General features: G+C 43.7%; 1 protein-coding gene across 1 annotated transcript in view; it reads left to right on the plus strand.

Annotated features, from left to right (window-relative positions):
- Window positions 1-10,087: 10,087 nt before the first annotated feature.
- ZMAT4 (zinc finger matrin-type 4) overlaps window positions 10,088-12,878 on the plus strand; it is a 359,613-nt gene continuing 356,822 nt past the window's right edge. Inside the window, exon 1 of the mRNA XM_059156211.1 lies at window positions 10,088-10,241. The gene's annotated coding sequence lies outside the window, so the exon portion shown is untranslated. The remainder of the gene's footprint in view (window positions 10,242-12,878) is intronic.

The following is a 12,878-nucleotide window of genomic DNA, read 5'->3' on the forward strand; positions in this document are numbered from 1 at the left end:
TCACAAACAGAAAAGACAGGTATCTACCTGCATATAATCCAGTGGTAGTCAATTCTCCTTTGAGATGGTAAGATGGTAAGTTACATTAATCAACTTCCTAATAGTCAATCATTCTTTGATTTCTACAGTAAGCTTCATGGAGTCATGGAGCATTATTTTTTTAATGAACTACTTGATACTGTTTGTCTTGTATTCTACTTAAGACTTATGTTTTGCCACAGAGGTAAAATTAGCCTATATTATCTGTATGTGCTCTCTTTTTCAGGTTTTGGTATCAGTATTACCTTTTTTTGAAATAGAAAGATTTAGATGATTTCCTTCGATTTAATATGATTTGAGTCAGTTTTAATAATGTCAGATTTATCTTTTTCTTAAGTTTGTGGTAGTATGCCTGTGTAAAACAACCTGTTGTCTCTTGGAGGTGTAGTTCTTTGACAATTTTCTCTCTTTCTTTTATGGTAACTGGTCTATTTTGATTTACTATGTCATTTATGTTACATTTTAGTCTCATACACTTTCATTGTGTCTGGGTTTTCAAATTATTTGCATAAAGATGAATAAAATATCCTCTTTCTATAGCTTCTTCTGTATTTGAGGTTATTTTTTCCTTATCATTTCATATTTTGAGTCATTCTACTCCTCTTTTGTTTGATTGGGTGAGTTAGCAGCTTATTAATTTCATTGTTTGCTTTTGTCAAGGAACCGTTTAATTATGTATTTATCCTCCCATGTTTAGTTTCCTGATTTATTAATTTCTGGTTTTATTTTAATTAATCATTGTCTCTGTTTATTTTAGGTATATTTTGTTTTTTATTTCTGATTTGCTTATAGTATGTTTAATTTTATCAGTTTCTTTTCATATTAATGTAAGTACTTAGGACATTTCATTTATTAATGCATTCTTAAGGAATTTTCTTCAAAACACTATTTTAGCTGTTTTCAGTAGTTCCTATTACATAATGTTTTCATAGCTAAAGGCTGTAAATGCCAAACTGATATTTGTCCCCATAATGCCAGAGTTGGTATCATGATTTTGAAGACTTTTGATTAAAAGGAATAAAGATTAAGACTTAATTTTAAGATTTAAGATTAAGAAATAGTTTTCCACTCCAATATTTGGACAATAAAATCAGATCACATTAAAATAAGAATGGTAATTGTTAACAGTCCAAACTGTCTTTATTATTTTATTTCCTTAATACAAATACTGTATTTTGAATTAATGTTCATATTTAAAAGGATTAACACATTTTTTATATTAAATTACTAGAAAAAAAGGAAATTGGTCTTATCTTTGGTCTCCCAAAGTCCTTTTAAGTAATCATTTTAAGAGGACCTGATACATAATAGTCTTATTCATAAGGAAAAAACCTGTAATTTACTTTGTATCAGTGTATTTCAGTCAAGGAGAACTTACCTAAAAGGTAGTAAATAGCCCAGGAAATTCCTATGCGTACATTAACAAGAAGTAATGCATTGTTTTCATGTGACATTATTCCGACTCAAAATGCATTTATTGAGACGATTTCAAATCCAGCACTATGCTGATGAATTCAGATACATTAGCTCATGTAATAATCCTCCTAACTCTATTTTAAGACAAGCATTAATATGCCTTTTAATGTTATGGAAACTAAACCTCGGAGAAGGTTGCTTGGTCTGGGTAGGAAAAGACATAGCTGGGAATTAACAACGGATCCTCTGATTCCTCATTTGGCTCTTTCCAAATTAAAAAGAATGCACCAGGGGCGCCTGGGTGGCTCAGTGGTTTGAGCTGCTGCCTTGGGCTCGGGTCATGGTCTCCGGGTCCTGGGATGGAGTCCTGCATGGGGCTCTCTGCTCTGCGGGGAGCCTGCTTCCCTCTCATTCTTTCTGTCTGCCTCTCTGCCTACTTGTGATCTCTGTCAAATAAATAAATAAAATCTTAAAAAAAAAAAAAAAGAATGCACCAAGTATCGGTTAAGTAGCATACATTTTTTCCCCAGTATGCTCTGAAAATGGCAATTATGTCAGGTCAAGAGCTGTTTTATTCCTTCTATAAGCATACATTGAGCACTTACTTTCTACAAGGCCCTCCTTGCACAGAGATCTCCCAGTGGATGAGCTTCTCTGCTACCCAGAATGTTTGCTTATAAAAGGAACAGGCTGTAGGGCTTGGGAGAGCTGAGGTCATCAGGAATCAGAGGAGGAGATTATTCAAAAAGAGTGCAGACGCGGGATTCTGAGGATATGTCCTAAAGGTGGAAGAAGGTTGGAGGCCATGGAAGGGAGGAATAAAGCAGGCAAGAGGAAAGCTTACAGATAGTGTAGGATATTATTTATTGTAATACACAAAGAGTGGGGGGTTTATTCTATTATTTTTTTAAAGGTTCTAATATTGAAAATTAGCCAATTTAATAATGACAACAGCAGGAAGAAAAAAAAAGAGGCTAAAGAAAAGGAAAGGGAGGGGTGCCTGGGTGGCTCAGTCCTTAAGCATCTGCCTTTGGCTCAGGCTCAGGTCATGATCCCAGATAGGGGTTGGGGGAAGTGATTAAAGCTAAATGAGGTTGTAAAGCAAGGCTTTGATCTGCTAGGATTAGTGTTCTTATAAGAAGAGATTCCAGCAAACTCTCTTTTCACTTTGTGAAGACACAGTGAGAAGATGGTCATCTCCAACTCAGGAAGAAAGCTCTCACCATAACTCAACCCTGCCAGAGTTTGACCTGGGACTCCAGTCTCTGCAATTGTGAAAAAATAAATTTCTGATTTTTAAGTCACTCAGTCTATGGTATTTTGTTATGGCAGCCCAAGATGACTAATACAAACATATTGTATTTTAGAATAGTCCAAACACTAGCCTCTCTTCATTAGCATCAGTGAACTTGACAGTGATCAGATATAAATAAAGTGTTAGCAATGAGGTGAGGGGACTTCCAGATCAACTGAAGAAAGTTTTATTAACCACATACATCCAACCCTCCAGAGTTAATCTTAGGCCATGTTAGGGAGCCATCAGAACTTGATGAGGATGTTTGACAAAATAAGTTGGAAAAGGTGAGGGTAGTTTTGTGTAGAGTTGCTTATGTGTAGAGAAACTCCCAAAGATGTGATGTTTAGGGGGCACTCCTAATCTTTAAATGTGAAGTCAAGAAAGGAAATCATTCCCTCCTACAAACATATTATTTGTTACTCCAGAAGATGAAGTCATGGTAAATGGGCCAAAGGTTTAAGCCAGTGATAAAATTCATTCATCCACTCATCTATCCTTCAATAAATGCCTTGTGGAACCCTAGTGTGTTTCAGGCCCTGTGCTCTGGTCAGGTCAGGAAACTGCTCATGGATTCTCCAACCCCCAGTATTATTGCATATTGAACAGCAAATATTGTTTCCATTGATCTTGGTTTTCAAATGTTCTGTTGATTAGGCCTCTCTGATAAATATTTGTTTATGAACCCCACTCCCCCAACCCGGGTCCCCAACTTCTTAAGATCTTCAGGATCAGAGTGAGGAGTCCAGCAGAATTTTCCCAGCCTAGTTTTGGAGAAGCTTTGCATTTACTTCATTACCTGAAGAAAGAGGTTTCTAACATGCCAAAATGGAGAATCCCAACTGAGCCTTTCTGGGCGACTGACTATAGCTTCGTTCAGACTTCCGCTTACGAATACGCAACATTGCACGGTGCCTATTACAAGGACAGAAGGACTGTATTTCCTTACAGAAATGCTGCCCTCAGTGGAACCAGGAGGGAAGAACTTTGAAAGGAACACCAGTTCATAGAAGCTGTAGATCACAGAAGCCCAGCAGTGCCTTGAAAGTTGGGAAAAAAAAAAAAAAAATTAAAGGCCACTCCTACTCATGGCAGCAACATTGCTATAAATATATTGGCACATGTATTCTTTTCTAGCCCTTCAATGTCTTGAGCGATAGGGACTGTTTTAAGGAGCTTGTGTCGATTTCAAAGCTTTCCTCTGGAAGCTTAAGACCTTCTTAACAGTTCTTTAATAGCTAAAAAGCAGAGTTGGATTCCACAATGCCATCGCTCAGACATTTTGTAAAACCAATGCTAAGAAGATTTAAGCTGAGAAGTTGGCGCCATCATTCTTTCCTTCCTCATCTGTGACCCTGCAGGATCCTCCAGCTCCCTCAGACATCCGTGCTGCATGCTGAGAAATGGGGCTGGTTGTTGTGAATCTGCTGATTACAGAACCAGTTGCTGAGGCTCCCTGGGAACAGCCCTCCCAGCCCAACTCCTGAGAAAAATCAGTAACATGCTCGATATGGCTTATGTCAGTCTGCCCTCGCAGACACCTTTTAGCCAAAAATCTTTGAAAAATCAAACATTTGCTCTTCTTTTTTTTTTTCCCTCTAGGCAATCTAGGCAAAGGGGGACATTTTATTTATTCCATTTGGTTAGATTTTCGTATCTTCTTTTCTCTGAATGGCTCAATGATCAGTAGAGCCTGACTTATAAGAGGAAGAAGACAATTTTAGGAACATTTTTCATGAGGTCTGAGACGGAAAATTCAAAAGGAAAGCAGGAATCATAAGGAAGGGAAGATGAGAGGGAAAGGCATGAGGGGATGGAAATACACTGGAGTTTAGAGATAAGAGGAAAGCTGGATGGAACCTGGGGCCCAAGAGCGTCTCCTCATAGTTAGCCCATCAGTCTTGCACCCTGGGACAAAAGCCAGGCCCTCTGCCATGGTCTGTGGGAATCAGAAGTACTTGGTCATTTCCTACTCTTCATACAAGTGAAGAGACCTTGTTTCAAATTGGCCTTAATTGTCTTACGATCCCAAAATAAAGTCAAAGAAAAAAGTGTTTGGTTCCCTTAATAAACTAGGTGGTAAAACAGAAGCATTTTTCATTGAGGCAGAAGGAGATTTATTTTGGTGGGGGGGTGGTGACTAAGGGAAACCCAAGGGGATCTTACAGGCTTCCTTTTAAGAGCAGTCAGAGCCTTTCAGGACAGAGGATAAAAGGCTCAGAGCTCTACCAGTGAACGGATGAGGGTCTTGGTGGGGAGAAACCAAGGGAAGCTGGTGTTCTGGAAGTTGTTACAGAGGAAACCAGCACCTGTCTTCTGGAGAGGAGCCCAGAAAGGGAAATTGCAAGAGCCAAGCAGACAGGAGTCTGAGGGAAGGAGGGATGTGCCTGGCTCTCGAAGTCTGGCTGTGGTATCTTTAGGAGATGGTGGAGTGGGAGGAGCAGACAGGGGACAATCAGGAGGCCAGGAGGAGCACTGTGAAGGGACAGGGTCACATGAGGATGAGGGTGGAAGAGCTTAGACAGGTGGGATGCAGCCAGGTGTCATCCATCTTCAGAAACCAGAGAGGGAGGGGGTCAGGAACTTCCGGCCTGTGTTGCTCAAGCCCCAGGCTTCTCACAGGTATGAAGCATCTTCCTGGAAACTCAGTGTAACAGATAATTAGGACAAATCCCTCTTTTTCTTTTCCTTTTCATCCTCCTCTTCCTTCTTCTTTTCCTCCTCTTCTTCCTTCTTCTTCTTTTTTTCTTTTTTCTTTTTTTTAAAGATTTTATAGTACTTATTTGAGAGAGAGAGAGAGAGTTCAAGAGAACATGAGCAGGGGAGAGGGGCAGAGGGAGAGGGAGAAGCAGGCTCCCCACCGAGTAAGGAGCCCAATGTGGGGCTCCATCCCAGGCCCCTGGGATCATGACCTGAGCTGAAGGCAGATGCTTAACCCGCTGAGCCACCCAGGCGCCCCTGGGGCAAATCATTCTTTAATCCATGCACTAAAACTAACGTGGATCTAATTTGGAGTGGAACACAAAATTGGCACTACTTTAATAATAAAATATGCATACTTAAAAAAAAAATTTGGCTTGTAGCAGATCACCCAGATGACGCCTTTCTATCCTGGGTACTCTCTTCCACTTGCTGTACACGGAAGGAGCAGTTTGAGAATTTCCTTAGGCAAGAGGAAACGAAACGTCATTGCCCAAAGCTGTGCCCTGGGCCTGGAGCACATTTTCTGCCCCTCTGAGCATCTTCTGGTCCCACTCCAAGAGCTGATCTGACATCCTGGACCAGTGGAGCAAAGTGGTTCTGCAACACATTCACAGCGGCCCACGCCAAGACCTCACTGCTTAATATCAAGTGGCAAGACATTTCTGTAATCTTTTGTAGGTTGGTTTGCCACCATTCTCCCAACAGCCTTCTAAATAATTATTCTTACTTTGATTTATAAAAGGGAAAATGACACGTGGCAGGAATTGCGAACATGTCCAAGGGATCTCTGAAGATGACTTCTATGTTAAGATATGGGTTCTTGCAGTTAACATGAACATGTGTGTACCTGAATTCTAGAAGGGGCCTTCATGCCACATGTGATCAACCTGCCTCAGGAAGGCATGCTGACCTTCTTAATTCAGTTCTCCAACTTCTGTCAAGTGGTGCACTGCTGGACAATATTTAATGACAGCTTTTAGCTCCATATTTCTTAAGAAGAATTTAACGGAAGCAAAACAGAATTCAGGTGGTCAATTTAATCTTGCAAATCTCTGGCTGTCTCTGTTTTTCTCTCTCTTTCCTGCAGGTTATTTACAACTCTGGCTCACTAATAAATACAATCATGCCTTGAACCGTCAGAAATCACCTGCTTTTATTTAGCAGGGTGTTTTAAATAATAAAAGATTCCTTATGGTCTTCGAGCCTCATGAAGCCCTGTCTATTTTAATACCAACTTTCTGAAGACTCATTAGTAATTAATGAAATCATTAAGAAGGGTTCATGGTGACTGACACGTTCCTGGCAACCACAATCCCCTCTCGTACTTAGTGGAAATGTCACTGGCTCCACAGGTTTGATTTGGGGGGTGGAGTGGGCGGGTGGAGGGAGAGGGAATTAGATTATATAAAGTTTCACAACAGCCATCAGCAGGAAGGGAAAGCTGTGAGCATGTTTCTCCAAGTTTCTCTACTTAGGGAGCTGTGCTAGGAGAAGTTTTCTGAAAAACCTTCCTTTCATCCAATGCTGGCTTGAAGAAATCCTGCTAATATCATGTTTTCAACAAAACGGTGTTGTGTGGCTCAACTTGATTAGCAAAGATGTAGTGTTGAATGTCACCCTCTTTTTTTTCCCCACTCACGTTTCCACACTTTTCCTTCTTTCTTGGCATTGCCTAGATTTATTCTCCTCTTCTCCCTTTGAGGAACAGGATTTGGCGTAAATAAATGATAACTGGGTGGCTGGGTGGCTCAGTGGGTTAAAGCCTCTGCCTTCGGCTCAGGTCGTGATCTCGGGGTCCTGGGATCGAGCCCCGCATCAGGCTCTCTGCTTAGCGGGGAGCCTGCTTACCCCCCTCTCTGCCTGCCTCTCTGCCTACTTGTGATCTCTGTCTGTCAAATAAATAAAAAAAAAAATCTTAAAAAAAATAAATAAATGATAACTGGGAAAATGGTAATAAACAGAAGCATCAACGCAGGGCTTCCCCAGCTTCCGACGGAAGGTCAGGGTGATTTGTTCTAGCAAGTGGTTAACCGGCAAGAAAGATGATGGTTCCTGGCGCTGCTGTTTCGTTTGCGTTTTAATAAAGAAACCCACACTCTGGCCTGAATGTCTCAAAGTGGAACACAAACCCCCCAGAGCCTCATGGACCGCTAATGCGCTGAAACTGTCATGTCAAAACAGGCGACTCTGCCGGGGCCCTGGCCACTCAAATGGAATTCGGTACATTTCATACCCCAGTGCATTTAAATTGTATGAAGCTGATATTTAATACAAATGCAAGTGCCAGTGGAATCTGCATATTTAATATGCGTTCTCGAACTCTCAGAATTAAGCGGTTGATCTATGGGACACAAAGGGATCATCCTTCTCTCAAAGAGAATATTTTATGACCAGGCAGTTTAAAAGGCACTGACATAAACAACTGTTTGCAGCTCTCTCTCTCTCATCTTCAAAAGGCAAATAGTACATGTAAGAACAAGCTGTTTTAGACAAAGCATTTTAGAAAATCACTTGAAATATTTTCCTTTTCCTTTAAGGACAACTGAACTTTTGAGAGATGCTCAAGAGAGTTCTTATAATAGAGTTTATTTCTCGTATTCACTTATTTATTTATTTATTTATTTATTTTCAGGGAGCAGAGGGATAGTGTGAGGGAACAAAGCCGAAGCCTGCTTTCTCTTGGATGTGGAAATCTTACTGCTTAAATCATAAAGGTGTTATTTATGGTTTTTACACCATGACCGAACATGCCAGATTTTCTGGGGCAGTGTCATTTTTAAATGAATAGCTAAGTTTAATTTCATCACTGCCTCTTTGTAAGAATTTCACCTAGACGAGTCAATAAAATAGAAAACAAATATTTTGCCACATCCCCTGTCCTAGTTTTTTATTCTTAATAGACAGTCACTCTCCTTTGAGCTCTACTGATATTTGGAAAGCTGTTATGGAAATGACTTAATTTTGGGTGGTATAGGTCTCACAAATAAAATGTGCATCCCACATCTCATTTCCTTCCAATGCTTGAGGGAGAAGGAAGGCATTGATGAAGAGCTGCCTCATTTTCTAGAGAGAACAGAGGCCCTGAGCGCTGGGAGGGACTTCCTAGCTGCAGTTGTCACAAGTCAGTCCAGAATTTTTGCCTGCTGGACTCCAGGCTGGGCCCCTACCTCCCCTGCCCCCGCTGGATGAGGGCTCACAGTGCCATGATTACTCCACGAGGCATAGGGCCATGCACACTTTTTGTTTTGAATTGGGTTTTATTAGTCATCCCACTCACTGGGTGTTAGGTGGTGACTGTGTTGTTATGAAGATACACATGATGCTGTCTCTGTCCTTGCGGGGCTGGTAATATATTTAGGAAGCCAGGCATGTGCTCACGAAGCAGAAGCTCACTGGACAAGGTAGGGGGGTCGCGGGGGGGGGGGGGGCTCAAGCCATTTGCTTCTGAGGATGCAGATGGTGATAAGGGTCACTGTGCTTGCAGACCGTGGGGGGAGGAACTGAAACTACAGCCTAGGCTCAGAGATGTACAGATCCTAGAAAGGTGAAGGCTTAGTTTCTAACTAATCTGAAACTTGATAGTCTAAGAGCTTTCTTGAAGAGATCCCTTTTAAATTCTTTTTTTCTTCTTAAAAATATTCATCTACCAAATAATGTCCTTTGCCTATGGTGAAAAAATACATTAAAGGAAATATAGGCCAAAACTTGAGGTTTATGAATTTTTGTTGAACAAGAGAAAGCGTTTAGGCTGTCCCCACCCCTTGAGTTTGTTCTCCTCTCTCCCCTTGCTTTGGCTGATGTCATAAATCTAAACCATTAGTTGAAGCCAGCTCAGAATAAGCAAAGGTGAGGGTTCAACAGAATAGTGAGTTCTGGAATGCCTGTCTCTCTGGACCTCCCAGCAAGAACAGTGAGGAATTCCAGACTCTCACTGACTTGGAGAACAGCTCTTCTGAGACTCTGAATCGGCTGCAAAGGGAAATTGTCTTCCTTTGGGGATCTAGGGGGACCGTGAGGGAAGGAACTGATGGACAAAGTCCAGTGAAGGCGCTTAATATGTTCCCCCAAATAATCTAAAATGACCTTCACATGCCCTCCAGGGTGGCCCCGGGAAAAACATCACTATATTCCTTCAGCTCTTACCTTGCTCTGCTTTCCAGAGCTCGACACAGGCAGAAACCCCACTGTTCTATTTCTCTCTGCCCTCAGGAACATTCACCAGTTGGGGGAAAAATAAAGCCAGAAAATTGTTGCTATGGGCTCTGTTTTGTGGAAGTTAAAATGCTGGAGCAAGAATCTGATTGCTTGATAGCTCCATCTCTCCCTCTCTCCCTCTCTCTCACCCCCCACCCCTTCTCGAGAGCTCTCCTTCTCCCCCCTCCCCTCCACCCCCACTTTTTCTACTCTCCCCTCCTCCCTCCACTGGACTCCCAGTCCTGCCCCCACCCCGGGCCCCGAGGAGAGCCTTACAGGTTGTCAATGAAACATGGAATTATTTCCTTTGATGGCTTAGATAATAGTAGGAGCCAAAGCAATGAGTGAGGTCTGCTGAAACCAATGCAGTCCTGCCCGGGACTCGAGAGCCAATCGCAGGAGCAGAGGGCGGGGCGTCGGCGCCAGCAGATAATTGCTAAGTGCATCGCTAGCACAGTTGGGCCGAGCTGCCGAAAGGTCTGGTCGCAGAGGCAGGGACGCGTACTCGTCAGCGTGCTCCATCCCGACAGCATCCTTCCGCGGCTCGGCAGGGCAGCGAGCCTCTGGACACCCGCCCCTCCGCTCCGCGGAAAAGGTACTCCCGCCTGCGTCCCGGGGGGTGCTGCTCCCCCGGCGGGGCCATTCTCAGCGGCTGGCAGGGTAGCAGATGTAGAGGGATTGCAGAAAGAAAAGTTTAGGGGAGAGAACGCGACAAAGGTGGGAATTCACCGTCTTTTGTTGGGATGAAAACAAGCTGACAATTTAGAAAACTTCTGCGCTGTCTCAACTGGCTTTGTTTACTCCTCTCTCAATTCGCTGCACTCAGGTCTGTGGAAATAGGTCTAGGCTGGGGCTCGGGTGACTGCACGGTTGGGGTGTAAATTCGGGTTTGTTGGGTGAAGGCAGTTGGACCCCTGGATGTGCTGCTTCCTGGCAAACCCAGCAGTGGGAGGCTGATGTTGAGAAATAGTTGGTTGGTGGGGTTTTCTGCCAGAGGGTCTGCCCCTTTTCCATTACCTTGACCTGCCTTCCCCCAACTATGTGACCTTCAACTTGAGTCCTTCCCCAAACTTCTGTTTCCTTCCTCCCTCCGATCCGTTTTCCCACTCTGTCTCCGTTCTTTTATTTATTTTTTTTTTCTTGGTGGGAAAAGAAATTTCCCGGGGTGTGGGCGGCTGTCCTGTTTGACCTGGTGGGCATTTATGTGCCGCCCAACTTGGTGAGAAACCGACGGAACAGTTCTCAGAGGAAAAGAAATTACTTAATTGATTAGCTCCTGAAAACTGGAAGACTGTCCGGGCTTGGTGTGTCCTGAAATAAAGGGGACGGAGCTAAATGGTATCCCCTGTGAAGGTTACACCCTTATCAGAGAAGAGCTGTCCAGGGCAGAACACACCAGTGACTGTAAGAGGCAGAGGGCAGACCCCTAGGGGCTGCCTATGTTTAAGTGTGCAGGTACATCTGTGCCCTGGAGGGTGCAGGAACCTCCATCCACACCATTTCTGATCATTGCTCTTCAAGCAAAAAGCTCGCCACGGTCAGCAGCTGGTTCAGCCTCGAAACACCCTTATGCATTCTAAATTGCAGGACCACAAGGGCCTTACTTGCTCTGAGACCCACTTTTGGGTCTGGGGAAAACTCCTTTCTTGGAGCTTCTGCAAATGGGAGGTGTTAGCTAGGCGTCCTAGGAAGAAGTCCCCATGGAGAGAAAGGTGATGTGCTTGGTCTTGAACTTCCTGCCAGCTTTGGTGCAGGCAGCTCCTACTTGAACGCCCTACAGCCCTTCACCAGGTGTGCTTCTAAACCTGCTTGAACACTCTGGAGCTGGGTCAGTCCAGGACCCATCTTACAAGCCCCCCGGGGCTTTGAGGGAAGTCGGGTGAATTGCCTCACCCTGATTTCTATCCTAGTCCTGAAGCTGGGGAGTTCAAGTCCCAGCCCTGGCAAGAAGTGAATATCCTGGGAGAGACATCCTTCTGCAACCCCTTGTCCCTATGACACCCTTCCTGCTGAAATGCGGATGACAGGCACCCTTCTCTAGTTCCACAAATCACTTTCAGCTTTTAATTCTTTTCTTTAACGGCCACAACAGGTCCTGCACCTCCTTTAGAAAGCTATTTCAGGGGGGAGTCCTTATTGTCGAAGATCTACTCACAATGATTAAAAAAAACAGCTGCCTCACTTTTTTTTTTTTGGTCAAGATACAGTCAGCTTTCTCTTCCGCACATGTTGTCTGACAGTAAACAGAACAAACTTGCAGCCCTGCAAATTATGCCTTTTTGTTTGGGAGCCTGGAGTGGACTTGGAGCTTTTGTCTGCTGTTGGGGTGGATTTGGCCATACACCTTCTCCCCTGTGGTCTGTCTAGGGCATGGGACCCCCAGAGAGCTCAGGAGAGGTGGCACCCAGCAGGTGGGGGGGGAGTGTGTGTGGGGGGCACTTCGGTTTTCTAGAAGGCAGTAACAAAACTAGAAAATGCTTTTGAGTTTCAGAGGTGCCTCAAACCAAAAAACTGGTAGCGAAAATTGAGGGTCCTTTCAATTGAAGATGATCTGCTAGATTTCTATCATGATAGAGGACATTCAAAGTAAGGCTTTTAAACCAGCTCCTGAATGGTGACTCATGCCCGGGAGAGGAAAAAGGCAGGGTTGGGGGAGGGAGCAGAGGGAGCGTTGGGAAGTGCAAGTGGGACACACGAGGAACCCTTGCCTAGGCTTCTCCCTCCTCCTCATTCCTCTTCCTTGTAGTTCCTCATTTGGAACAAAGATCATTAAAATAACAACTCTAGACTAAAAAAAGCATAATGGGAGCTGAAGAATAATTGATGAAATGCAAAACACCATCCGAGCAACTTCACCTTGGATGGGGCATGCGATCCAGGATCCAGCCCCGCCGCTGGGATCCACTTTGGAGAATTCAGTCTCTGGTGTTAGGCTGATTGGTTCCTTGTGAAGCATGGTGCCTGTTTGTGTGTGAAGGGACTGATGGGTGCTCGGAAAATTAAATTTGTTATTCGTCATTTCACGGAACATGGTAGCTTTCGCCAGAACCCTGACAAGCACCACCCATCGATCTAGCATTTTCTCCTCTCCCCAGTTGGGCAACTAGGCTTTCTCTCTTTTAACTGCTGTGCTGAATGGGGATTGCCTGTCTCTGCTTTCACAAGCCCTGGGTGACTTACCTGGGAAGTAAAAGTCCCTCCCTTACTTTTCTGTTCTTTTTCTTGTCATCTC

Source organism: Mustela lutreola, chromosome 18 (genome assembly GCF_030435805.1).
Source record: "Mustela lutreola isolate mMusLut2 chromosome 18, mMusLut2.pri, whole genome shotgun sequence".
Taxonomy (NCBI): domain Eukaryota; kingdom Metazoa; phylum Chordata; class Mammalia; order Carnivora; family Mustelidae; genus Mustela; species Mustela lutreola.